General features: G+C 40.7%; 1 long non-coding RNA gene and 1 pseudogene across 1 annotated transcript; one reads left to right on the top strand and one right to left on the bottom strand.

Moving 5' to 3' along the window:
* Positions 1 to 7,955: 7,955 nt before the first annotated feature.
* Positions 7,956 to 10,901, bottom strand: LOC117505653 (annotated as a pseudogene).
* A 434-nt stretch (positions 10,902 to 11,335) lies between these two features.
* Positions 11,336 to 26,332, top strand: LOC117505686. Its single transcript, XR_004559226.1, has 3 exons — positions 11,336 to 11,412; positions 23,579 to 23,589; positions 26,322 to 26,332. It is a non-coding gene; the product is annotated as an uncharacterized LOC117505686 (long non-coding RNA).
* The last annotated feature ends 797 nt before the right edge of the window (positions 26,333 to 27,129 follow it).

Consider the following 27,129-nt stretch of genomic DNA (forward strand, 5'->3'; position numbering starts at 1 on the left):
GGGGAGGTGGAAAATCTTCCTCCATCATGGTGCACAGTGGTGAGTCAGAGACTGACTCAGTATAATCATGCATGTTGTCAATAAGAGCGTTCTTAGCTTCAGGGAGCCTACCAGGAGACTTAAGCCTGGTTCACACGGCAGGGTTTTAAAATTATCTGTAGTTTTCCAAAACCTGAGAGACCACACACGTGGATATAAAAAATCATAGATCTAACAAGTTTGGTCCTACAGTGTGTGGTGTTCTGCCACACGGTGAAGTCAACACACACACGAACAGATTTCACACACAAACATTCCCAGGTCTGACAGGAAATCTCGCAAAATCTCTCAAGATTAAACGTGACTTCAGAGTAAACAGACAGAGATACTTTGTGGACTATTTAAAACGGAGGGAAAAAAACGATACAAAAAGAAAAAAAAGGCGTTCTTTAAAGGAGTGGACAGCCTGACCACTGGACTTTCTGGTACGTCAGAACAGCTGTTTTGATTTTATTTTCCGCTCTGTACGTCTGTCATCTCACTTTCTGATTAGCTTCACATCGCATTCAGCAGGCTGCGTGCTCGTTTGTGGTTGGAGAACACAACACATGCTGCGATATCAGACCAAGACAATCCAACATGTTGAATATCCCCGATTTGTGATCAGATCGACCCTGATGTCCTTCCGAGCAGATCAGAGCGCTCTGAACACACCACACATGGCAGGAATATTTGATAAGATTATCTTTAGTGTCATCATGATTGTCAGGGCGTCCTTAAGATTTTCGGAAGGGGAAGATTGGGTTTGATATCGGCCTAATTATCTTGCCGTGTGAACCAGGCTTTAGCAGCTTGGTTAGCTGGCTCACTAGCAGAGCCATAGTTAGTTGGCGACTTTCTGGCGTCAGTCTTCCGTTTCTCAGGCTTACTCATTCTCACCTATAGATCAATCAATCAATCAATTTTTTTTTTATATAGTGCCAAATCACAACAAACAGTTGCCCCAAGGCGCCTTATATTGTAAGGCAAGGCCATGCAATAATTATGTAAAACCCCAACGGTCAAAACGACCCCCTGTGAGCAAGCACGTGGCTACAGTGGGAAGGAAAAACTCCCTTTTAACAGGAAGAAACCTCCAGCAGAACCAGGCTCAGGGAGGGGAAGTCTTCTGCTGGGACTGGTTGGGGCTGAGGGAGAGAACCACGAAAAAGACATGCTGTGGAGGGGAGCAGAGATCAATCACTAATGATTAAATGCAGAGTGGTGCATACAGAGCAAAAGAGAAAGAAACAGTGCATCGTGGGAACCCCCCAGCAGTCTACGTCTATAGCAGCATAAGTAAGGGATGGTTCAGGGTCACCTGATCCAGCCCTAACTATAAGCTTTAGCAAAAAGGAAAGTTTTAAGCCTAATCTTAAAAGTAGAGGGTGTCTGTCTCCCTGATCTGAATTGGGAGCTGGTTCCACAGGAGAGGAGCCTGAAAGCTGAAGGCTCTGCCTCCCATTCTACTCTTACAAACCCTAGGAACTACAAGTAAGCCTGCAGTCTGAGAGCGAAGCGCTCTATTGGGGTGATATGGTACTACGAGGTCCCTAAGATAAGATGGGACCTGATTATTCAAAACCTTATAAGTAAGAAGAAGAATTTTAAATTCTATTCTAGAGTTAACAGGAAGCCAATGAAGAGAGGCCAATATGGGTGAGATATGCTCTCACCCATATTGCTATAGATATGCCATAGATAGATAGATGTCAGCTAATAGCAACAATCGTAAGGTAGGACACGACTTTGTTCACGATATGTTAGCCGAACAAAACAGTTACGTTTGCGGAGCTCACAGAAACACAGAACTCAGAGCGCCATCTTGCTTGCTCTCCCAAACATAAATCTAGTCCTCTGGTCTGCCGTTCGGGGGGCAGGGATGGACGCAACCATGTCTCACATGGAGAGTGGGGGGATTAAACTATGTTATTGGTAGTAACTACGTTCAATAAAGGAAATCATCTATTTTATCATGTTTCATAACGATCGTATGTAGTTTCAGCATGACGACTTCATTATTTTGGAGGGCTGTATGGGCCAGTTTTCAATATGCGCTGTTAGCTTCGGTCGTGTTAGTGGATGACCAGAGTTATTTTTGACACCGACAACGCTGCTTTTAAAGTAGGCTTCCTTCGTGAAGAGGGTGAGTTACCTATTTGCAGAGGGTTTTCTGTTTTATCAAGAATGGATGTTGTGTGAGGTTGATAGTGATTCCTGCCGAGTGGGGATGTTTTAAGTTATTTGGGTAATTGGCTAAGGGCTAAGCTAACTAACCGCTTTGTGGTCTGCTAAGTTCAGCTAACTACTGTTATGTGTATTATACTTACATAGCACTGCAGTTATTGGTGTTTCTCTGATATTACTACATGTATATTTCATGGACATGAACGAGCGAAGCTCTTCCGGTGCGACTCAACACCGATTGGAGCTGATAGAATCCCACAGGAGCCGGTGGAAACCAACAGGAAACTGACAGGAGCCGATAAGAAGCCGAATTCAGAGTGTAGGAGCCGACGCGGGAGCAGGATTTACAAACGATTTCCCCTTGCTCCCAGACAAAATAACAGTACATTGGTTGTTCAATACATTATATATATTCTGATATATTTCAAGTGTTTATTTCTTTTCATTTTGATGATTATAACTGACAACTAATGAAAACCCCAAATTCAGTATCTATGAAAATTAGAATATTGTGAAAAGGTTCAATATTGAAGACACCTGGTGTCACACTCTAATCAGCTAATTAACTCAAAACACATGCAGAGGCCTTTAACTGGTCTCTCAGTCTAGTTTTGTAGACTACACAGTCATGGGGAAGACTGCTGACTTGACGTCTTGCCTGGGCTAAAGACAAAAAGGACTGGACTGCTGCTGAGTGGTCCAAAGTTATGTTCTCTGATGAAAGTAAATTTTGCATTTCCTTTGGAAATCGAGGTCCCAGAGCCTGGATGAAGAGAGGAGAGGCACAGAATCAACTTTGCTTGAGGTCCATTGTAAAGTTTCCACAGTCAGTGATGGTTTGGGGCGACATGTCATCTGCTGGTGTTGGTCCACTGTGTTTCCGAGGTCAAAGGTCAACGCAACGTCTACCAGGAAGTTGTAGAGCACGTCATGCTTCCTGCTGCTGAGCAACTTTATGGAGATGCAGATTTCACACTTCACAAATAGATTTTCAGTTTTGCAAATAAACATTTATTTGTAAAAAACCCCACACAAGTTACAAATCAGAAATTTGTGTTTGTGGATCACAAAGTACGTGTACAAATCAAGGGATATTTGTATATCACCCTCTGTGCATTTGCAAGTATTTAACTCCATATTGGAGCAACTTCACCTGTTAAGGCTCAAGCACTTTGTAAACATCGACACGATGAAGTTTGATGCGGAAGAGTTCAGAAATATACGATTGGAATGGTTGGATTACCATTTACAGTTGGCGATGAAAGACTTGGGAGTTAACTTTGTGTTATAGTCAGAATAAGAAGCTGCACTAAAAGAGATCGATCTAGGAAGAGACACATTCTGCATGTTGCCCATAGGTAGGCTAGTGGCGCGCATGAGAGTACGGGAAACTATCCCACAATGCCAAAATAGCAGTGATGTCGCTCCAACGACAGCACCACGCTGAGCAGTGAGCTCCAACACTTAGACATTGTGAACTGAAAAGACAGATTTATTTTGTCTGCATTCGTTCTGTCCACGCCCCCTCCTGGTACGTTTGTTGAACTGCAGGCATCCTTTTCATGTCATCAAATAATGTTAATTTCAGTTATATTTCAAATACTTATGATGTCTTTCCTTTGGCTTCTGTCTCCCCAGGAGTGAAGACAAAGACACTTGTGCCCCGTCCACCAGAGGCAGCGTTCCCGGTGAAGCAGACAACAAGATCCATAAAAGCAGAGAGACCTGACTCGGGTCCAGGTGTAGTTCCAGTTTGTTGGTGGGCTTCTGAATAAAGGGACATTTAGTGTTACAGTGTTGAAGGTGATTCTGATGACATCTAGTGGTCAGGTTTCCTATTGCAAGAGCACTTATATCTTAGCTTCACGGTGGAGTCAAGCAGAAAAGGATTTTCTTTTACCAAAATAGTTCTAATATCGGTTTGCATCTCAGATATACCTTCTGACACTTTGTAGCTAAACTTTCAGTTCTTCTTTTTAAGAAAATCCTCCTTTATAACACTTCATCATGAAGCTGGATAACTGGTGATGCAAAATGCAAAATTTCCATTGTGCACAATTTCTCCAATCACAGTCACAGAAGCCTGTAACTTCTTCTGGGTTGTCTTGGTGGCTTTTCTCACTCCTCCTTCTTGCACAGTCACTCAGTTTTTTTTTAGAACTTTCTACTCCACACAGATTAACCACAGAGTGCCATACTATTTGCATTTTTCATAATTGTTGTAAATAAAGTCAAACACATATTCAGTGGCAGTTTTACCATCAGAGAGCCTCATCCACAAACTACCACAAAAGACTCCAAGCTGTCATTTATGTTAAAGGCGGCAATAAACCGTATTATGCTGCCTTTACACATAATGACAGCAAGTCACGAATGCCACGAAGTTTACATTCTTGTCCGCTGATCACAAATGTGATGATTTGAGGCATCAGGTGTCCTCAGGAACTGTTGTAACCTGTTACGATTAATGGCACGTGTTGCTGAAGAATTATCAGGAACCATTATGCAAGGTCAAGAATAATGTTGCACGCTATGGCATGTAACAGTGCATCGTTACATTCTGTCACGTTATGAATGAGGCGAATTGTCTCCACACTCACCATATTCATCCAACCGTCAGTTGCTGGAACAATTCTAATCGCTCCAGTTTACTCCTCAAAATCCACAGCAGAAGAACTTTGTGGCTGCATGCTTAGTTGGGCTCTGTGCTGTGGAGTGGCGCAGAGAGGAGGAGGAGACTGAGAGAGCCAGATGTGTGGTTTCACGGGTGTCTTGTCTCGCTTATTTTCCTAAACATCAGGCACATGTAGCAGGTGGAACACCTGCAGAGCGCACTGATGAGCATTGGAATGAGACTTTTAGCCGACGTGGCATCACTGTCCTTCAGCATACTGCAGCAATGAAACTGAATGTGGTGCATCAGGGTTTAATTGTGCGCACGTCAGAGAAGAACGCTGTCACGCTGTATTAAAGATCACCACTAATCAAGACAGATCAACATGCTCAGTTGCGACCTCCACAACATGAGATGAAATGAGGGTGGTGCGTGACATTCGTGGAAGATTTTTTTTGACAGTCAAAAACATGGGCCACGAAAATCACGAATATCACGCACCAATACACATAATTAAGAAACCTAGTCAGATGCGTTAAGTCACGTTAAGAATGTCAGAAATGTACCAAGAATGGTGCAAATATGACATTTGTAACGCATCTTGCCTATGTGTAAACACACCATAAAGAACAGGGTGTGTAAACTTTTGATGGGGGTCATTTGGGTAGTTTCTGTCAGTATGATTTAAAAAGTGTAAACACAGTTGTTTCACAATAAATGGCATTTATTGTTTTAAACTAAATTCACCCACTAACCATGAAAAGAACGTTTTTGTATTTATCATTCATATTCTCTGAAAAATGGCCAAAAAACAACAACAACAACAACAGCAAAAAAACCCAAAACAAATTCTGTCAGGGTATGTAAACGTTTGAGCACAACTGTATGCTCATCTGGATGCTTAAACCAGGATTCAGCACTAGATTGTAATGAATTTTCACTAAAGATTGTGACCCACTTCAGATGAACATTACACACACTTGACACGCATAAACACAATTGTGTTTATGACCAGTTTCTAAGTTTGAGGGGTTGAAGAAGGTCAGCAAACATAGTACAGTCCTGGATCCACAAGGTACTTTAACAAATGACACTGAAAAGTTGTAGTAAAATATTCACCCAATAAGCCAACTTTCTAGTACATTTGAAGCAACATTAACTTTTTTTAAACAGAAGTTTACATTTCACTCCTGGAACATAGATCATAACTTTTTTCAGCCCTTCACTCAAAAAATAAGAAAGTGTCACTGTGTCTTCTTGGTAGAACTCCCACTTTCATTCTGGGAAATAAAAGTTCCTCACTCTTCAGCAGGTTATATGTGAAAAATTTTGATTATCTGATTGGCTCCTCTTGTAGCGTGAACACGGACAATAATCAGCTCACTTGTGTGCTGTTAAAATCAAACTGTCAGATTTTCACATCACAGGCAGAGAGAATGTGGACGCGAAGTCTTTCCCGAACACCTGCTGATATTGAGACAATAATGAAGCCGTGTAGAGAAGAACTTTATCATCTGGATCAGTGCAAGCTACAGTGCAGTCTGCGGAGGTGCAGAACTCCAATTTCTCCTGGTCCACGTTTCTGTTGACCCAGTATGCAGTGACTCAATCAGAACATCAGCCTGTCCCTCCTGAAGAGATCCGTCTGGTCCAAAGAAAGGATCAGTGTGTTGTGACTGAATGTTGGTGTCTGGTGACAAACCCTGAGGCCACCAGCTGACATCATTCCGTGTGCAAACCAGACATCTGTTATGTGACTGAGGGACACTTACACTGCTGATGCAAAATGCAAAACTGCACGGTGCACAATTTTTTCCAGTTGCAGCAACAGAAGCCCAGAACCTCTTCAGGGTTGTCTGAGTGTTTGGTGGCTTTCCTCACTCGTCTCCTTCCTGCACAGTCACTCAGTTTTTGAGAACTACCTACTTAACAGAGTTACCACACAGTACCACACTGTATTTCATAAGGACTGAGGGAAATGAAGTTCAAGACACACTCAGTGACTTGGAAAGGTTCTTGTATCCATCCCCACTTGCCTGAAGAAAACTGGCTGTCAGAGTGAAGATTTACTTTTTACAATAAAGGGTCTGATTACTTACACAATCCATCATTTTAGCTTTGATATTTTTATTTCATTTATGTCATGTTGTAGAGATGAGTTTTCACTTAGTTTAAAGGTCATTCTTCAAGATTTTTTTTTTAAATTGTCATTCTAACATTCCAGACATGTAACCTGGAATTCTGTTAGATTGTAGCCGTCTGTGTGTGTCAGGCACCTGGCACAAAGCTGACCAAACTCCACACACTGTGTTTGTGACACTTTACTGGTCAGCGTCTGTTGAAGCCTAAATATATGTTCTTTTTAGGCCCTGGTCAAAGGTCACTGTGGCATTTTATTTAAAAAAAAATCCTCTTAGCTGCAGAATGTATTTGAATCAGATGAAAAAAACAAAAACAACACATTTTAGTTATTTCTTAAAATTTATTTGACAACAGTGAAACAAACATCATAATAAAGTTATAAAAGTGCTTTTATTTATGTACATTTTATTCATATTATTGATATAAAACAATCATAAAAAATATTTTTTTGATGGTTCATCAAGGCAAGGAGGTGTGGCGTTTGAAATATCCCGTGCCGCTGACGTAACTGTCCACGAGCTGTAAGGAGACAGAAGGAACAAAGTCAGTGCATTTCTATAACGAAGCTGAAACACTGATCAGACACATGAAGCTTCACATGATCAATCAGGTGCAGTAAAAAGCGCTGACAGGCGCTGGTTCCACCACATCTGTCACATCTGCTCAGGCTGCATGAAGTGACTCAGTGTGCACGCTGACAAACTGGAATCATTGTCAGTGTGACTGAGCAGCTCGCTTCAGCAAACTCATGCATCTTATTCATGATCATTTATTCAAGAGAAATTAAGATCATTACGTTTGTCAAACTGCAAACATCAGATGTTGATGTTTGACTCAAAAGTGTGGACGTATTTTCAGACGAATTCACACAAATTCAAAGGACATTTTTACTAAACGGGGTTTTTAAACCTTGAGAATGTTCACTTCTTTTTTTTTCATATCGTGTGTAATATAAACATCCCAAACAGATCGATCACACTAAAACACGTGTTGTCACGTGTGCACACAGAGAACAGATGTGGTCATGGGAAATCCAAAGTCTGATTTCAGAGTCACATTAAAAGCATCGTGTAAACGCAGCCAGAAAGCGCCTGTGGATACATCGAGCACTCACCTTTTGCATGCACACGTTGGTCACCACGGCAACGGGAGCAACCGACGTCTGACAGGCTGGACACTCGTTCTGCTCCGAATCCAGGAGAACGTCAGTGATACCTGCGAAGGAGAAAAAAGAAAAAGTTCCAGCTGAAGTCTGAAGTGTGACGACTCAAAAGTACACTGAGGATCAAAGAGTGTCTGCAGTGAAACACACATCAAAGTGCTGATTTTCACACCACACATGACGTCAGCAGCTTTTACTGCTCTGTTATTTTCATGCAAACTGTTTTTGGTTTGGTGAAGTTAACAATGACTCAGCAGAAAATGACGATGACGTCATAAGTTGTGTGTGTTTGAGCTCCAGTGTTGGAATCAAGACACAAAACCTCACAACCAAGACACCAATAAAGAGGTAAAAACAACAAAAAAGATCACACAGAGACGGAGGTTCATAAAAAAAACAGGCAACGTGAACATGGTACATTATGAAAGTAACTTAAAGAAAGAAACCTTTGTGTTGTTCACTGAAATAACAGCAAAGAGAGCAAAGGAAATCAACTTTTATGAGAGAGAGAGATCAAGGTGCTTGTTTGTGGTTCACTGTGAACGTGTGTGTGTGTGTTGTGCTACACAAACTCACATTCGTGACAGAAGCTGTTTCCACAGCACGGAGCGATCACAGCCTCTCGGAGCAGCTCCTGACAGACGGGACAACACATGAACTCAGGTATCGGCTCCTCCTTTTTTGAGGGTGGGCGGATCCTGTGGAAGGAATGGGGGCCTCTCCTTCTTCTTACAGCTGTACGCCTCACTGCACACACACACCAAACCCACACACACACACACACACACACACACACACACCACACACACACACACACCACACACACACACACACACAACACAACACACACACAACTCGTCACAGAGCCATTCTGACAGCATCAGATGATGGTTTGATTGAAGGTGACGGCGAGCGAACACGTGACATTTGATGTGACGAAGTTGACAGTTTCTGTCTGTGTGTTTGTGCAGAATCAGAGCAGAACTACTGACTGCTGACAACATTTGGGCCAAAGATCGTCTCTGGTCTCCAGAAAGCAGATAAAGGAGCAGATTAAAGACATTCTGCTGGCTTTAGAGTTTAAATCTGTGTGTCCTCAGTGTGAACAGATTCAATCTGCTCCAAGCAGTTCAAATCAAACACAAACCAACAAATACTCACATGAAGGAAGATTTAACTGTTTGGAATCATTTCTAATAAATAATTCATTCACAAACAAAACAGTCAGTGAAGGTTTGTTGTTTTTTGACAAATTCTCTCAGCTCCAGGAAGTTTTCCATCAAACAGAAGAAACAGTGATTTGCACACACAACACACATCCTGACTCTTTTGTTGTCACTCACGCATGTATGGTGGAAACCATGAGTTCCCCCGTGGTGGTCACCATGGCTCCTTCCACGCTGGGATCATCCACCTCCACCATGAAGGAACGAGGGATGCCTGAGCTCCTCTTCATCCTCTTCAGTGGCTGAAAACTTTCATCCTGCTCCAAGAGAACACAAAGAGGGCGTGGCTTCAGTGCTTAGCGTGAACGTGTGAAACATCGATCCACGGTGTGTTTACTGGATGAGTCACTGCACAGCAGCACTTTGGAGCTACTTATCAGAATGACCACAGGATGAGAATTACTGTGGATTGTTGGAAATTTCTGATTTTTCTCTGATAAATGACTTGCACATTTGGTGGAGTTGAGGATGAATTTGTGTGAAGTCGCTGACTCTGTTCTTACCTGATGGGTGGGACAGTCCCTGATGGTGACCGCCGTGTCCACAGCGAAAACACACGTAGCTCTCTGGCAGATGATGATCAACCAACTGGTAACTATGGAGGTGAAGAAAAGAGCAAAGGTCAAAGGTGAATTCTGTTAATTTCATCAGATGAGACTAAAATGTTTTAAATGAAATAAAAACCATGTGACTTGTTAAAATAAATATAAACATGCTGCAGAGTAAATCCATCCAACGCCAATGACAAACAATGAAAAAAGGGTTTTATATTTACACTCTGTCTCACGGTGTTAAAGCATCCGATCAGCTCTCTGAGGCTCAGATTAAAGTTACTGTGTGTTAGTTTACATTTACACTCTGTCTCACGGTGTTAAAGTGTCCGATCAGCTGTCTGGGGCTCAGATTAAAGTTACTGTGTGTTAGTTTACATTTACGCTCTGTCTTGTGGTGTTAAAGTGTCCGATAAAGTTAATGTCTGTTAGTTTACATTTACACACTGTCTCATGGTGTTAAAGTGTCCGATTGGCTCTCTGAGGCTCAGATTAAAGTTACTGTGTGTCAGTTTACATTTACGCTCTGTCTCAGGGTGTTAAAGTGTCCGATACAAGTACTTCGGAAACACTTCAAATCCACAAGCCCACATGCTATGCCATCACCCGGAGCTAAAAGAGGGGAGCAGCCGTCTCTGCCGACTACTGACCAGCGCTTTGCTAAACTGCCAGCCAACTCCGAACGAGCAAAACAGATAAGTAAATTTACATCTAGAATCACTTGATTAACCTTGTAAAGCTGCATTTTCTTAAACATAAACATTTTTTACTTAATATAACTATTTCTCAGAGCTCTTTGAATCGAATCGTCACCCCAAGAATCGGAATTGAATTGAATCGTGAGTTGTTGTACGATTCACATCCCTATCATTCAATATTAATTTGTTTTTAACATTATTTGTGACTGATATGGTAAATGGATTTCTATAATGGACTGCATTTCTATAGCGCTTTTCCATGTGCATCAGAAGCTGAAAGTACTTTGCAGTGCTGCCTCGCATTCACCCATTAACACAAACACACACAAATGTCAGGTTGCTGTCATGCAAAGCAGTTGCGATGCACTAGGAGCAACGAGGGATTAAGAACCTTACCCAACCTTACCCTTAGTGATTTTCCGGTCTGGCTGGGTTTTGAACCAAGGATCCTCTGGTCTGAAGCCCAACGTTTAACCGCAAGACCATCACCTCCCAAATGAGATAACAATATATATGTTGGTATATAACAAATGACATTAAATATGAAAAGATAATGATGAAATATGAAGTCTACATCATATCTATATTAAAATGGCCACGTGGCATGTGTGTGTGTGTGTGTGTGTGTGTGCGCATGTGTGTACGGCTTTGATCACGGTGAAACCGTGGAGAGCTGACATTTGCCGTTTGGTATGCTGATGTATTTTGGGTCAAGGATGAACGCTGGTCTAATTGGATCTGACGGGAAGCCTTGTGGATTTAAAATATCAGGGAAAAATACCACAAACCTTCAATAATTCAACAAGTGTATTTTGTCAGGTCATGATGACGTTCAGTATTTCACATGTGTGAAACACTGTTGACTGAAATAGTAATCAGAAATAATCTTTGTTTTTGATCAAAAAGACTAAAGTGACTGAAACGAGACAAAAATACTTTCAGTTCTCAAATAGAATAAAAACATATGTGAATCACCAAATATGACGAAAACTAAGAAGAATATTTGACACAAGACCAAAAGACTAAATTAAAAACAGGTGGCAAAATTAAGATTAAAGGTGACAAGTTTAGTCCACCAGGGTGGTGCTGAGATGAAAGAATGAATATACAGGATGTGTGAAAGTGAAAAAGCAGGGACAGAGTTCTGACACACAGCTGTGGATGAAGGAGGAGACGTGAAATCTTGACAGAAGTGACTCACTGTGTGGAACCGTAACAAGAATATGACACAACGGCTTTGATTTTCTCCTCCTCGTCATGTCGTCAGTCAGTTTCTGAAAGAGAACACATGAAAGTTCACTTCATAACAAACAAATATTCACTTCTAATTCTAACAAATAAGCAGTGGTGCAGGAAAAAATGTGTGTGGGACTGGGTTTGGTTCCGTACTGGTTCAAAGGGTCCGAGAGGTTCCAGGATTTTCTTCTCTGCTTCTCTGTTCTCACTGAAACACACAAAAAAAGAAATTATTTATGACCGAGAGGCTTCATGGTTATTTAGCAGTGAAACACACAAATCAGGAAATCTTTAAATGTTTTAAAGAGTCGACACTGAACATCAATAAAAGAAACAAACTCAGAAAAATCCAAACATTAAAACAGTCACAGAATGGTCGTAGAGAAACACTAAAGTCTGCTCAGAGTTCACCAAACTGTTCAATATCCTCATCATATTTAGATTCTGATGGGGAGCTATTGAACAAATTTCTGAGAACTGACATGAATATGCTTCAATGTCCAGTCACAAGTCCTCCGCTGGACCACGTTTAGCCCCACCTCCTTTTGTGTGGACACGGTTTCACGGTATCTGGAGTTAAACTTTGAAGAATAAAGACCTACCAGTGACTGAGGTCAATCTGACCATAAATATGTTGCAGAAATACAGCGAGACTGCATAAGTAATGAGCACATCAGTTGTCTTTAGCTGTTCAGTTCTGAACGCCTCACGTTCACATTTCACTTTTTTTTTTTTTTGAGGTGGGGGCACTGCAGTTAGTTCTAGGTAAATCTGATATAGCTCAACTTTATTCCCTTTACACAATAGTTTTACTTAGTTACTGAGTCAGCTAACAATTAAAATGCATCATCCAGTCAATACAATGACCAACAAACCCAGTCAGCTTAACTACAGGCTGCATACTTGTATGTATATCCAACAAAGTTTAATGGTTAAAAAGGAAACAACAGCAAATAAATGAAAAACATTAGTTACATGTTGCGGCGCTTCCTCCCTGAGGAGGCGTGTCCCTTGACAGAGTTTCTGGAAGTCATCGTGGAACTTGTGATGATCAGACTGTCGTTTGTGGAAACTGAAAAAGACAAAGATACAAAGTGTTTCAATACATTTAAGGATGATATTAGTCAGTGGATCAGTTCGATGTAAAAATGAACATTATTGTAATATAATAATAAGCTCCCCCAGCTATCATCACATAAAAGTTAAGTGTGAAATGATTTCCACAAACACTGACTTAACAGCAGCTTCATTAGATACACAGGTATTTATTATATTTATATAATTTTAAAATTACTGTAATCGATTACAAGCATTGTGATTAATTAATCTAAACTAATCGCATGTATGATATATATATATATATTATATATATATATATCTATATATATATATATAAGATATATTGGTAAATTACACTACTCAAAATTGCAAGTGCAAACAGTGGTGCAGATCTCAGGAATTAAAAAACAGTGAACAAAAATGTTGTAGTATTTCTTTATTTATTATTAAAAGCAATTACAAAAATGATTTAATGTATAAAAATGAAGTGTTGCAATCTCTGAACATTGCAAAAATGCTACTTCAGGAACACACTGAGCGTGACTTATTGTATAAATACAAAGAGAGTTTTCAAAAATGTTTATCAATTTAATTAAAGTGGTGTTGTGTCTGTGTTGAAGACATTTTCACACTGCTTAAGAGTTTTTTTTTGTCTTTTAAATATAGCTGTAATCTTAATCCTTGAGAAAGTATCTTTACATATAAATATACAAATTATCTATAAACACGTTTGTTTGTGCTTATTGATTTCCAGAGCTTCAGAATTTGTCCCATTTATTATGACTGAGTGAATTTCTACAGTGGTAGAATTATCCTCGACATCTGTCACAGTAAAATCTTGCCAGATTATTTATTTTACAGAATCAGAGACAGAGATTTGGTTTCCATCATCAAAGAAACAAATTGCTTTCTGGGAATCTCTTTAATCACAAAATGAATGTATTTTCAGAAGCTCTGGCTCAAATGTGTTTTTTTTTTTTTTTTTTTTTTTTTTTTTTTACAACAGCTGCCTGGCAACATTGTCCAAATGAAATGGTTTTTTTTCCATGTGGAAAAATTGAATATTTTGGGCATAAAAACCCACTGCACATCTTCAGGACTAAAGACTGATTAAAATCAAGCCAGGAGTTTTTTTTTTAAGATTTTTATTCTTTAACAGTGAACAAGCTTAAAAACCCTTAGATGTTCCAATATATTAATATTTGAAAACAACTATATTAAAACAAACACTTCTGCTAACTGTTGTTAAAAAAGATGGTCAAAAACATTTATTAGTTCAGCAAAGCCATGATTTGCACAAAGTGAAGTCAATATATTTTGCATTTTCTGAACACTACAGATTAACTGACAAGTGATGTTAGCTTAAAAAGCGGTTAGCTAAAAATACATAAATAAAAACATACAAAAAATGGTTCTTACCAAATTGGTTCACAGAAATAAAGCTGTCTGAAGCGGTCTACTTCTCAGAGAAAAACAATTTCAGTCTGACTTTCAGACCAGCTTTCCCTCAACTGACAACTGCAGCTCGTTGATCCAAACACGATGTGGCGTTGCTATGATACGACGTGATGACGTAAGAGCGCCAAACGTTTTTTGTTGTTAAGAGGACTGCAAGCGAGCCAGCGCAGGATTGGCGGCCATATTGGTAAGGGAAATGAGCCGTGCTGGGACGGCATACTGTTCAGGGTGAAACACACACACACACACACACACACACACACACACACACACACACACACACACACACACACACACACACACACACACACACACACACACACATTATATATATATATATATATATTATAAAAACAAATCTAAAGTCATATTCATTCATATTTACAAATGTAACTGAGTTCTTTACTAAAGACTGATGCCTTTATAAGCATACTTTGCAAAATAAAGTCAAACAGACCTCAGATATATCCCTTATAATATGAACTCTCCATTTATGCTAGGACATTAAGTTACTGCTCAAAATTTTAATTTACATTGTCAAAAGTGGTGAAATAACTATCATTGATTTTTCATGACAAAGTTGCAGAAAGTTCATGTCTGTGAATCACTTTGAGAAATTAAATACTTGATAATGAAGTAAAGCCAGAACAGTATACAATGTATTTCACACAATTACAACCCCTGGAAAAATTATGGAATCACCGACCTCGGAGGATGTTCATTCAGTTGTTTAATTTTGTAGAAAAAAAGCAGATCACAGACATGACACAAAACTAAAGTCATTTCAAATGGCAACTTTTTGGCTTTAAGAAACACTATAAGAAATCAGGAAAAATAATTGTGGCAGTCAGTAACGGTTACTTTTTTAGACCAAGCAGAGGGAAAAATATGGAATCACTCAATTCTGAGGAAAAAATTATGGAATCGTGAAAAACAAAAGAACGCTCCAACACATCACTAGTATTTTGTTGCAGCACCTCTGGCTTTTATAACAGCTTGCAGTCTCTGAGACATGGACTTAATGAGTGACAAACAGTACTCTTCATCAATCTGGCTCCAACTTTCTGTGATTGCTGTTGCCAGATCAGCTTTGCAAGTTGGAGCCTTGTCATCGACCATTTTCTTCAACTTCCACCAAAGATTTTCAATTGGATTAAGATCCGGACTATTTGCAGGCCATGACATTGACCCTATGTGTCTTTTTTGCAAGGAATGTTTTCACAGTTTTCGCTCTATGGCAAGATGCATTATCATCTTGAAAAATGATTTTCATCATCCCCAACATCCTTTCAATTGATGGGATAAGAAAAGTGTCCAAAATATCAACGTAAACTTGTAATGATGATGTAATGATAGCCATCTCCCCAGTGCCTTTACCTGACATGCAGCCCCATATCATCAATGACTGTGGAAATTTACATGTTCTCTTCAGGCAGTCATCTTTACATTATCTCATTGGAACGGCACCAAACAAAAGTTCCAGCATCATCACCTGGCCCAATGCAGATTTGAGATTCATCACTGAATATGACTTTCATCCAGTCATCCACATTCCACGACTGCTTTTCCTTAGCCCATTGTAACCTTGTTTTTTTCTGTTTAGGTGTTAATGATGGTTTTCGTTTAGCTTTTCTGTATGTAAATCCCATTTCCTTTAGGTGGTTTCTTACTGTTCGTTCAGACGTTGACTCCAGTTTCCTCCCATTTGTTTTGTTGTGCATTTTCAATTTTTGAGACATATTGCTTTACGTTTTCTGTCTTGACGCGTTGATGTCTTCCTTGGTCTACCAGTATGTTTGCCTTTAACAACCTTCCCATGTTGTTTGTATTTGGTCAAGAGTTTAGACACAGCTGACTGTGAACAACCAACGTCTTTTGCAACATTGCGTGATGATTTACCCTTTAAAGAGTTTGATAATCCTCTCCTTTGTTTCAATTGACATCTCTCGTGTTGGAGCCATGATTCATGTCAGTCCACTTGGTGCAACAGCTCTTCAAGGTGTGATCACTCCTTTTTAGATGCAGACTAACAGCAGATGTGATTTGATGCAGGTGTTTTGGGATGAAAATTTACAGGGTGATTCCATATTTATTCCTCAGAATTGAGTGAGTCCGTATTTTTTTTTCCCTCTGCTTGGTCTAAAAAAGTACCGTTACTGACTGCCACAATTATTTTTCCTGATTTCTTATAGTGTTCTAAAAGCCAGAAAGTTGCCATTTGAAATGACTTTAGTTTTGTGTCATGTCTGTGATCTGCTTTTTTTCTACAAATTAAACAACTGAATGAACATCCTCCGAGGCCGGTGGATTCCATAATTATTGCCAGGGGTTGTATATGTATATACCCCCCCCCCCCCCCACACACACACGCGCACACCAAACTCACTAGTCTGCACAAACTCTTTGCACTCCACATTTTCACGTTTATGGTCACTTTGATGCCAGTAGACAGAATTTTATTGACCTTATTGTGATGCTGTGCTGCTTGTTAATCATCTTGTCTGTGAAGACATTCAATAAGAACTTCTTTGCACTGCATACATCTGTTCAATGCGTACACTGGGTGTTGGGCTGTGGAAACCAGTGACTTGGATAAGTTTGTTAATTCACATCATAATTAACAAAGACACAAGTGAAAAGTTTGATTTTAATTCAAAGGTCATATAAAGTTGAAGTACTCTGTTGTGAGAAAATGAATTTTTTCAGTAAAATATGACGTCTTCTTATTTTTACAGAAACCTAAAAAACAATCACTCAGCATGGTTTTGTTCATTGTGAGTCAATGGTTTGCTCATTCATTGTGTACTTTTTTCCCCAGAGACGGCGCTGTATCTTTGAATTAATGAAGGATTCAAGATGTATACTGCCACCTGCTGGATCAGAGGGTTCATTAAGCTTGCATAAAGCTTCAGGTTAGTGAGGCCAATATCAGAGTAGGAGCCATTAAGCACACTTCTGGCTCTGGATCAAGATTTCCACATTAGGCTTTGATTTTCTGGTCACCCAATCTCAAGGACTGAAATCTTCAGTCACAGATCAAAGCAACACCGGGCTATGAGACTGGCTCATGGCCTCATCTCCCTGATACAGATAGTCTCCTGTCAAGTTAAAACTCTTGAACAGACAAGATAAACAGCTGATATGAACCAGAAAGTCAAGATCATCAAGGAACACGATCTACATGGAACATGTGGAGTTATTCCACAAGGTTCTGTGCTAGGACCAATTTTATTCACTTTATACATGCTTCCCTTAGGCAGTATTATTAGACGGTATTGCTTAAATTTTCCTTGTTACGCAGATGATACCCAGCTTTATCTATCCATGAAGCCAGAGGACACACACCAATTAGCTAAACTGCAGGATTGTCTTACAGACATAAAGACATGGATGTCCTCTAATTTCCTGCTTTTAAACTCAGATAAAACTGAAGTTATTGTACTTGGCCCCACAAATCTTAGAAACATGGTGTCTAACCAGATCCTTACTGTGGATGGCATTACCCTGACCTCTAGTAATACTGTGAGAAATCTTGGAGTCATTTTTGATCAGGATATGTCATTCAAAGCGCATATTAAACAAATATGTAGGACTGCTTTTTTGCATTTACGCAATATCTCTAAAATCAGAAAGGTCTTGTCTCAGAGTGATGCTGAAAAACTAATTCATGCATTTATTTCCTCTAGGCTGGACTATTGTAATTCATTATTATCAGGTTGTCCTAAAAGTTCCCTAAAAAGCCTTCAGTTAATTCAAAATGCTGCAGCTAGAGTACTGACAGGGACTAGAAGGAGAGAGCATATCTCACCCATATTGGCCTCTCTTCATTGGCTTCCTGTTAATTCTAGAATAGAATTTAAAATTCTTCTTCTTACTTATAAGGTTTTGAATAATCAGGTCCCATCTTATCTTAGGGACCTCGTGGTACCATATCACCCCAATAGAGCGCTTCGCTCTCAAAGACTGCAGGCTTACTTGAAGTTCCTAGGGTTTGTAAGAGTAGAATGGGAGGCAGAGCCTTCAGCTTTCAGGCTCCTCTCCTGTGGAACCAGCTCCCAATTCAGATCAGGGAGACAGACACCCTCTCTACTTTTAAGATTAGGCTTAAAACTTTCCTTTTTGCTAAAGCTTATAGTTAGGGCTGGATCAGGTGACCCTGAACCATCCCTTAGTTATGCTGCTATAGATGTAGACTGCTGGGGGGTTCCCATGATGCACTGTTTCTTTCTCTTTTTGCTCTGTATGCACCACTCTGCATTTAATCATTAGTGATCGATCTCTGCTCCCCTCCACAGCATGTCTTTTTCCTGGTTCTCTCCCTCAGCCCCAACCAGTCCCAGCAGAAGACTGCCCCTCCCTGAGCCTGGTTCTGCTGGAGGTTTCTTCCTGTTAAAAGGGAGTTTTTCCTTCCCACTGTAGCCAAGTGCTTGCTCACAGGGGGTCGTTTTGACCGTTGGGGTTTTACATAATTATTGTATGGCCTTGCCTTACAATATAAAGCGCCTTGGGGCAACTGTTTGTTGTGATTTGGCGCTATATAAAAAAATTGATTATTGTCTGGTTATGTGAAGGTCAGTGTCACACACTGTCCTCAAGTCAGAGGAATAAAGCTGAAAAAACACTGGACCGTGTGTTGGGTAAAACTCAACTGTCCAAAGACGACAAGCCAGTTCAGATCCATGAGTGTAAAAAAACAAAAACAAACAGAAAACAGTGTGACTTTACATTTCCAGCCTCTGAATCTCACAGCATGAAGCCTTCACAGCAGGAACCTGGATCCAGCTTTGAGAGGAACCGTTGGAGGAGCTAAGCCCCTCCCACTGGTCCACCAACTCATTTTTTGAGACAAATAAGCAGAAAAGCTTTGATATAAAGATACCTGAGATAAATAAGGCATTAAAATACCCATTCAAAAGAGATGATCCATGATGCTTCTGTCATCAATAATCCATATTACAATACAGACAGTCATCAGGGACTGACAACAGGGGCAGCCGCTTTATCATCTTCAGCACTTTCAGCCAGAGCACAAAGTAGTACAGACACTTTTTTCTCCAGCTTGAGCACCAAATCAAACTATCTGAACTTCACAGGACAGAAGCCCCCCACCCCCACACACAGAAATGTAAAATCATCATTGGCAACACAAAGCTTAAACAACAACTGGGACATTTCTTTACTGGCTGCTGGAAGGTTGAACTACAAATACAGGAACTTTGCTCTCCTTTCTTTTTGTCTGGGAAAACTTTTCACTGACTTTCTGATTGAAGTCAGTTGTCTGTCAGCAGCTTTTTGTCCATTCAACCTCTCCTGCATCACAGTGTTTCTCCAAAATGTTTGGATTCTTTTTTAATGTTGAGAAGCTCCTGTGAGATACTGCAGAGTCTGGACAAAAGACTGTCACACTCCTAAAGCTCCTCATCAGTGTGGTGATGAGGACCTTTAGGAGTCTGACAGTCTGTTGTCCATGAACAGCTGAAACAGATCCACAGCACCACCACAGGATCTGAAGTCTTCCTCGGTGTCGATAGAACTAAACACTGAGCTTCGGATTCACTTTCCAGATGCTGCTCAGTGCATTCTCATGGAACACCAGGTTGTTCTCGACAAAACCATTCACCCTGCAGCAAGATGGAGCTGAAGAGGTGGTCTGTGAAGGAGAAGCGTCCCTCAGTGTGTCCCAGTGTGGTATCACAGACGGACAGAGAGAGAAAGACAAAAATAAGATGATGTTAAGATGAAATGTTCAGATCACATCATCACATATTACCTACAGGCAACACGTCACTTTCTAAATATAAAACAAGCCATTTTATTCAGAAAAAAGAATATTAGCTCATAAACTTCAAATAATTAAAAGTTGGGATGATATGGAAACAAGAAAACAAACACAGTGATCCTGACATTTACTTTGACTTCTGTTTCACTGCACTCAGGATGAACCCAACATATTTCATGTTGTGTGGTCACTTCATTTCCTTTGTCAGCAGATCTCTCACTGACGATTCTTAACCCTGAATGGTGACACCGGTCCAAATATGAAGCAATCATGCCTGATCACCCTCAGCTGCTGGCAGCAATCCTGTGTCATCCAAATGGAACAGACCGCCGCCGCTCACACCAGAAGGTGAACAATGGCAGGGCCACGATCGGCACCGGTGCACACACCACACTGTCCATCAACCCAGTCTGACCACACACACACACACTGTCTCTGGCTAAGGTCAGTCCCATCATCAGGTCACTGCCCTCAAATTTCTACGTAGGCCATTTCTTCAGGGGCCCAAATGGCCGTTACACTGTGGTACTTCACAACTGGTGAGTCAATCCATTCTGCAAACCTGGGCCCGTATGCAAGAAGCAGCCTAAGGCTAAAAATAGCTCCTAGTGACGTTATTCTAAGAAAAATCTTAGAATTCCTCAAATTCTTAGACATTTCTTAGAATTTTCCCTTGCTAAGATGAAAGTTGTCCACAAAGCACCTTAGGCCTTAAGAGAGCTCCTAAGGTGCCAAACTGGTAAGAGTAGTGAGGAGGACTTTTAAGAAGCCTAAGAGTGTCTTAAGCAGACAAGCTGGTGGAAAAGACAGAGAGGAAGCAGAGATATATATTAGCGCTTTGAGGCAACTCTGTTGTGATTTGGCGCTATATAAATGAAAATAAATTGAAATTAAATTGAAACTGGAAAATATTCTCTGTATGTAGGATGACAGTGAGTCAGAAACATGCTACCAGCTTGATCTCTGTAATTATTTTATGTTAATTTACTGTCTTCATGTATTTATAAATTGTTTAGGTTGCTGTTATATTCACACAATAATATCATCATTTTTATTATTATTATCAGTATTATTGATATTTTATTATTACTTCTATTTTGTCATTTGATTTTTAAATAGACAACAATGGATATAAGTGTTTTCACTTTCTTGTGTCATGCATGCAATTTTAACTATATTATGTACTTACGCTGAACTTGTGAATAAACTCACGCACCCTTTTAATAAATAGATAATTGGCATGTGAATGAGACATGTTCAAACATCTTCAAGGTGTGTAACAACTCATTTTGTGGTGAACTGCATGAAATAATGAAAGATAAGTGAGAGCTTTTGTCCTTTTGGCAATCTACCACTAGGAGGCGCTCTTATTTTTCCGATAAAAACACAAATGGTGGAGGGGCCGGCATCAAACATGATACACTTTCACTTATGGTGACACAACTCACGAAACCAATTGAACTACAAAAACACAATAAATCAATAACACTAGCAACACTGTTAAAGTAACATGAACCACAATAACATTTAAAACCCCAAACCCCAGAACTCCAATAATGCATTGCAGCACAAGAATTTACAGGTTTACTGTTCTTTCATTTGTAGGAGCGCAGAGCACATTTTTTAAATTTCCTCTTCCCTTTCTGTGACAACCAATCACAGCTCTTACAGGACCACGTCATACCTAGTAATGGGGTCAACCCCGCATCCTCACTAAGATAGGAGTTTCTGTCAACTCCTTGACCAGAGCTGCTCTCAGACACCTCTTGGCAAGATCTCCCAGCCTACCTTGCCAGGATATGTTAGGCTAAGTTAGGAGCTCTTTGAGATGCACCGAGCATACCGGCTCAGGATGTTACCTGCACAGCACACCAAGATCAACACACAACCATCCAACTGTAATATTTGACGATAAGCTGTATGTTGCAGGCAACACCTGCATGTAGCTGCAGTTTGAATTTTGGGTTGACCCCATTGCTAGGTATGATGCAATCTTGTAAGAGCTGTGATTGGTTGTCACAAAAAGCAAAAAAATCAGAAAAATCAAATGCTCTCCTCGCTCCAAGTAATGAATGGACAGTAAAATGAACCAATCATATAACCTGAACTGCATTAAAAAATATGTAATCATGAAAATAATTTAATGGTGAGGTGATGGTCTAGTGGTTACACATTGGGCTTGAGACCAGAGGATCCTCAGTTCAAATCCCAGCCTGACTGGAAAATCACTAAGGGTCCTTGGGCAAGGTCCTTAATCCCCTAGTTGCTCCCGGTGTGTAGTGAGTGCCTTGTATAGTAGCACCCTCACATCAGGGTGAATGTGAGGTATTAGTGTGTAAAGCGCTTTGATGCAGATGGAAAAGCGCTACATAAATGCAGTCCATTTAATATCATGATGATGAAACTCAGCAAAATTAAATGAATTGTTACACAGCTACAAAATGTTTGAACGTACCTCATTCACATGTCAATTATTACACTGATTATCTTGTTATATTTACTCTCCATGCTGGTATTTTACTTCTTAATGTGTTTGATATGAACGGTGGCTGCAGACTCAGCTGGCAGCAATTCCTGTGATTCCTGTTGATTGTCCTTATAAAAAGTGGTTTGATTTGGCAGAATGACCAAAACAACAAATTTGATAAAGAAAAAAAAAAAACTAGAAAGCCAAACTGGACAGAAGAGCAGCGCCTCCTGCTGGCACAGCTCGTGGAGGAGAATAAAAGAGTTTTAAGAGGTAAATTGGGTCCTGGGATGACGACACAGGGGAAGAGGCAGACTTGGGAGCACGTCACCCAACAAATCCATGTGTCCGTCACTCTTCTTCTGCGCACAACCAATGAATGTGAGAAGCACTGGTACGTGCTGTAATTCAAAGTGAGAGTGGAGATTGCACCACACAAGCAAAGTTCTTCTCAAACTGGTGAGTCTAGTTTATGGCTGCTGACATTGCTCACTCAGATTAATAATTGTATGAATGTTACAGAATTGACATTTTTCATGTAGCCAGGTATCACGATGTTGTGATGACCTTCCTCTCAGGCGTCATAACGTTACTACGCTGGGTGGGAAAACTAAGCTCATTCCTGATGTCAACCACAAACATCATCTCTGCACCATCAAGCCGGTAGCGTGTTCCTGAATCACTGTCATTCAACATACACAGATCTCTCTCCTTCCTCTGTGTCTTTCTGCTGTCTTTTCTGTTTAAGACACTCTTAGGCTTCTTAAAAGTCCTCCTCTTAACAGTTTTTCACCTTATGAGGTCTGTTACCAAGGGAAAATTCTAAGAAATGCCTTTGAATTTGAGGAATTCTAGGATTTTTCTTAGAATAACATCACTAATTGTTACTTTTAGCCTTGAAATGCTTCGTGGAGATGGGCCCAGGCTTTAAAGGACTAAGATCAGGGCTTTGAACAATTTCCTGGGCTCAGCTATCAGAAGCACATCTGCAAGTGGTGAACTTGCAGAGATATGAGATGCACGCAAATGTACGTGAGCTTCTTTTATCCCACAGAAACAAATGAAGCATGGGAGGTGTCATTTGGTGGGGAGGAGCAGGGAACCTTCCTGTGCATGTGTGAATTTCTTCTCTTCAACAGAGCACGTCAGCTTGAACATGAAGCCAAAGAGTGCAGACAGGTACCGGACGTTCTTCAGATTTTCTTGACCGAACGACTTGAGCCATCCACAAGCTGAAATGACAGTGATTGAGAGAATTCGGACGACCGTTGTGTCACCACAGAAGAACTTAAGGAGGACGTGGGGGTGACCAAAGGTTTAGCACATTCCATTTTGACAGAGGATTTGGGCGTGTGGAAAGAGTCAGTAAAATCTGTGCCAAAGCAGCTGATGACGGAGCAGAAGCAACTCCGCATCGAAGTCCTGCAGCTGTTCATTCTGCTCAACTGATTCAGGCTTTCGTGGCCAAACAACACTCCTGATTCCTCAGGATCCTGACTCTCTCACACACACTTCTCCCAGCAGTTCTGCCATTATTAGAAGCCTTTCTTGGCGTACTGTTTTAGAATGGTGTCCAGCTGGGCCATCACGTTTCACATGATGTCTTCTCGCGACTTAAATCTTGTGTCATTTTTAACAGCCAAAACTCAGAGACCCATATGAGCAGAGGAGGAGGCCTGAAAAATTATAGCAAAGTTGTGTTTTGCCAGAAAAGCCCGAATGAACTCTCCACATGCACAAATGCTCCATCAAAACTCTCTGCCTCAAGTCGTTCCATCATCTTAAAATCCAATGGAGGTGCAGCACATGTGTTTACTCTCTGACTCAGTGCTCATGTCTGACGTGCTCTGCGGATGAGGAAAAAAAACTCCCAAATGTTCAACAAGGTCTCCTTCACCTCCCCAGTAAATGACAACTCGAATGCTTCATTTGTTTCCGTGAGATAAAATACAGCTGCATACTTTTGCATGCACCTTATATTTACTTATTTCAGCAGAGACAGTCATGTTTCTTGGTCTTTAGCTTCTGGGATTGAGAGACACCTGGGAAGAGCTTCTGGATTCATTAGGTCAGTGGACACTGGTGGTTGGCAGTGCTGATATTTTTAGAGAACAAAGGTCCAAGTATTTAGGGCCGTGGTGCGACTTGTCTTGCTGTATGGTGGTGAGACCTGGATGCTAACCAGGTGACAACTTGATGTTTTTTAGTTCTCTGTCTCCTCGAATGATCCTCGAGTACCACTGGAATGACACTGAATCAAATAAGTGGCGACTCAGAGAGACTAAGATGAGGAATAAGACTTGCATTGTGAGGGAAGGTCAGCGACAACATTTAAGTCATGTGGCACATTTCTTTTTGGAGAATGTCGTCAGGGTCCTTTTTTTAAAACATCAGCCAGAAAGAAATTACAGACAAAAGTAACAATCATCATAATATGGGGGGGGGGGGGGGCAATGCAAATGGTTGAGGGTTTGGGAAAAATTTGGTCAAATATTTATTGAAACAGACTGTGGTTAGTGGATCAAATCACACTGCAAAATCTTCCCAGAAAGCCAGTTTTCATTAAATTAACTCTTCCTCAAGAGTCTCTGCTCTCAGCGTTCCGGCACCAAACAATCCAGATTTGTTGTTTCCACTATTTTGCTTTGTGTTGTGTTACAAGAGGCTTTCATTGAACTATATTTAAAACTAAATGATTTATTTTGATCATTTTAACTGCTATGTCTTGACCATTATTACAATTTCGAAAGACTGATTTAAGACATTTTAATACCACCTAAAGCCTTCTTTTTACATAACAAATTCACTTTTAAAGATCCATGTGAGCCCTGAATGTCCCAGAACCAAACATATGTACATGTCACTGTGTCATCCAAAATGTACACATGAACACTGCAGTTGTCAACACGCCATGCTAACACTACACATCCTCCATGTCGCTGCACGTGCCCCAGATGGTGTGTGTTCCTCAGCACCAGTTTGGTGACCCACGAAAGGGCAGAGAAGGTGGTCCTGTCCTCTACTTGTGTGGATTGTCCCTCACTACAGGGAGACAGCTCTTTAACCCCCCCCCCCGCATCCTCTGTGTCATCCCCCTGGAAGAGTTGATCGCACAGCACACATGTAGTTCACTGACATGTTGCAACTCTTCATCACCAGCTGCAGGACCAACTCCATGTGTCCCAAGATTTGTTTCCAGGTCACATGATGTGAAATAAAGACCTGCAACATTGTATTAGGGGATAATTAATTAGCAGCGCATGCAACAAAATACCATGTATATATGAACGTGGACCTGACATTTGTGTGATGTTCATGTCATCAACCCTGATTTGCCACGCACATGCGTCATGTGACAACATTAACCAGCCCGGTCTCACGTTTTTTTTCATCCTCCCATCACAAAATGATTCAAATTTTCGTGACAGGGTTTTTTTTCTTAAGTCACTATTACTAACTCTACTCCTACCCCTAACCATACCCCCCCCACCAGTGCACTTTTAATTATGTGCAGCTGTCACGGAATGAATTAGAATAAATTTGTGCTCCCACGATGAACATTTTGCACTTTTCGTGACAATATGATGAACCAACAGATTGATGTATATTTTGTGCTGCTGAATCACGACATGCCGTCAGACTGCGTTGGCAGTAACATGTTCTGCATTACCTGTGCTGGGGCTCTCCATCTGTATGGCAATATGAAGCAGAGATTGTCCCACAGCCGCTTCCTCCTGCCCAGTAGCTTTTTGGGGTCTACCTCCCCGTCCACTCAGACCCAGGTCACAGTGGCTGTTCCTGACTTGGGTCCGTAGGTTGTTCATTTTCTGTTGATGTTGTGTTGGATGTCTTTTTCTGATACAACAAAAATACACATTGAACACATGTCACATGTGATTACGCAGGTCACAGCCAAGCGTTAAACTTTAATGGTGTCAGATGAAGCCTTCCTGGAAATGCAGTTCCTTGACTGGCCACTCGAGGCTCCAAAACAGAGCACTTTCCCATGTTAAAGTATAAAACCTCAGAGCAAAAATAAACTTGTTTACAGCCTGGAACAAAAAAGATTTTTGTCTCGATAGATAGTTTCCTCCTCCATGAGAACTGTATGGTGGCGGGTGGGTGGATTTTTTTTCCTAACTTCTTAATTTAAGACAAAGTTCTGTAAATCTCGGGGCGTGGTTGCTTTGAGTGACAGCGGCTGATCCGTCTCTCGTAGCATCTTTAGCTCAGAGTCCACTCCATGTGGCTGGTAGTGGAGGGCCGTGTCTGTTTGTTTGGCGTATTTTACAACACACAGATAGAATAAAATGGCTTGTTGTGTGGTGAAATGTCTGAAAGGATAATCTGAGACCTCTGCTGCAATATTTGCACTGGGAGAAATTCTCATTGAAATTAATGGTGCATGCACACGGCGCTAACTCTTAGCAGCTGTTGGTAGTTTCATCCATTCAGTCCACTTCAGTGATGCCGGTAACGCGTTACTCTAATCTAACCACGTTTTTAGTAACGAGTAATCTAACGCGTTAATC

The sequence above is a fragment of the Thalassophryne amazonica genome, unplaced genomic scaffold (assembly GCF_902500255.1).
Source record: "Thalassophryne amazonica unplaced genomic scaffold, fThaAma1.1, whole genome shotgun sequence".
In the NCBI taxonomy this organism is placed as follows: Eukaryota; Metazoa; Chordata; class Actinopteri; order Batrachoidiformes; family Batrachoididae; genus Thalassophryne; species Thalassophryne amazonica.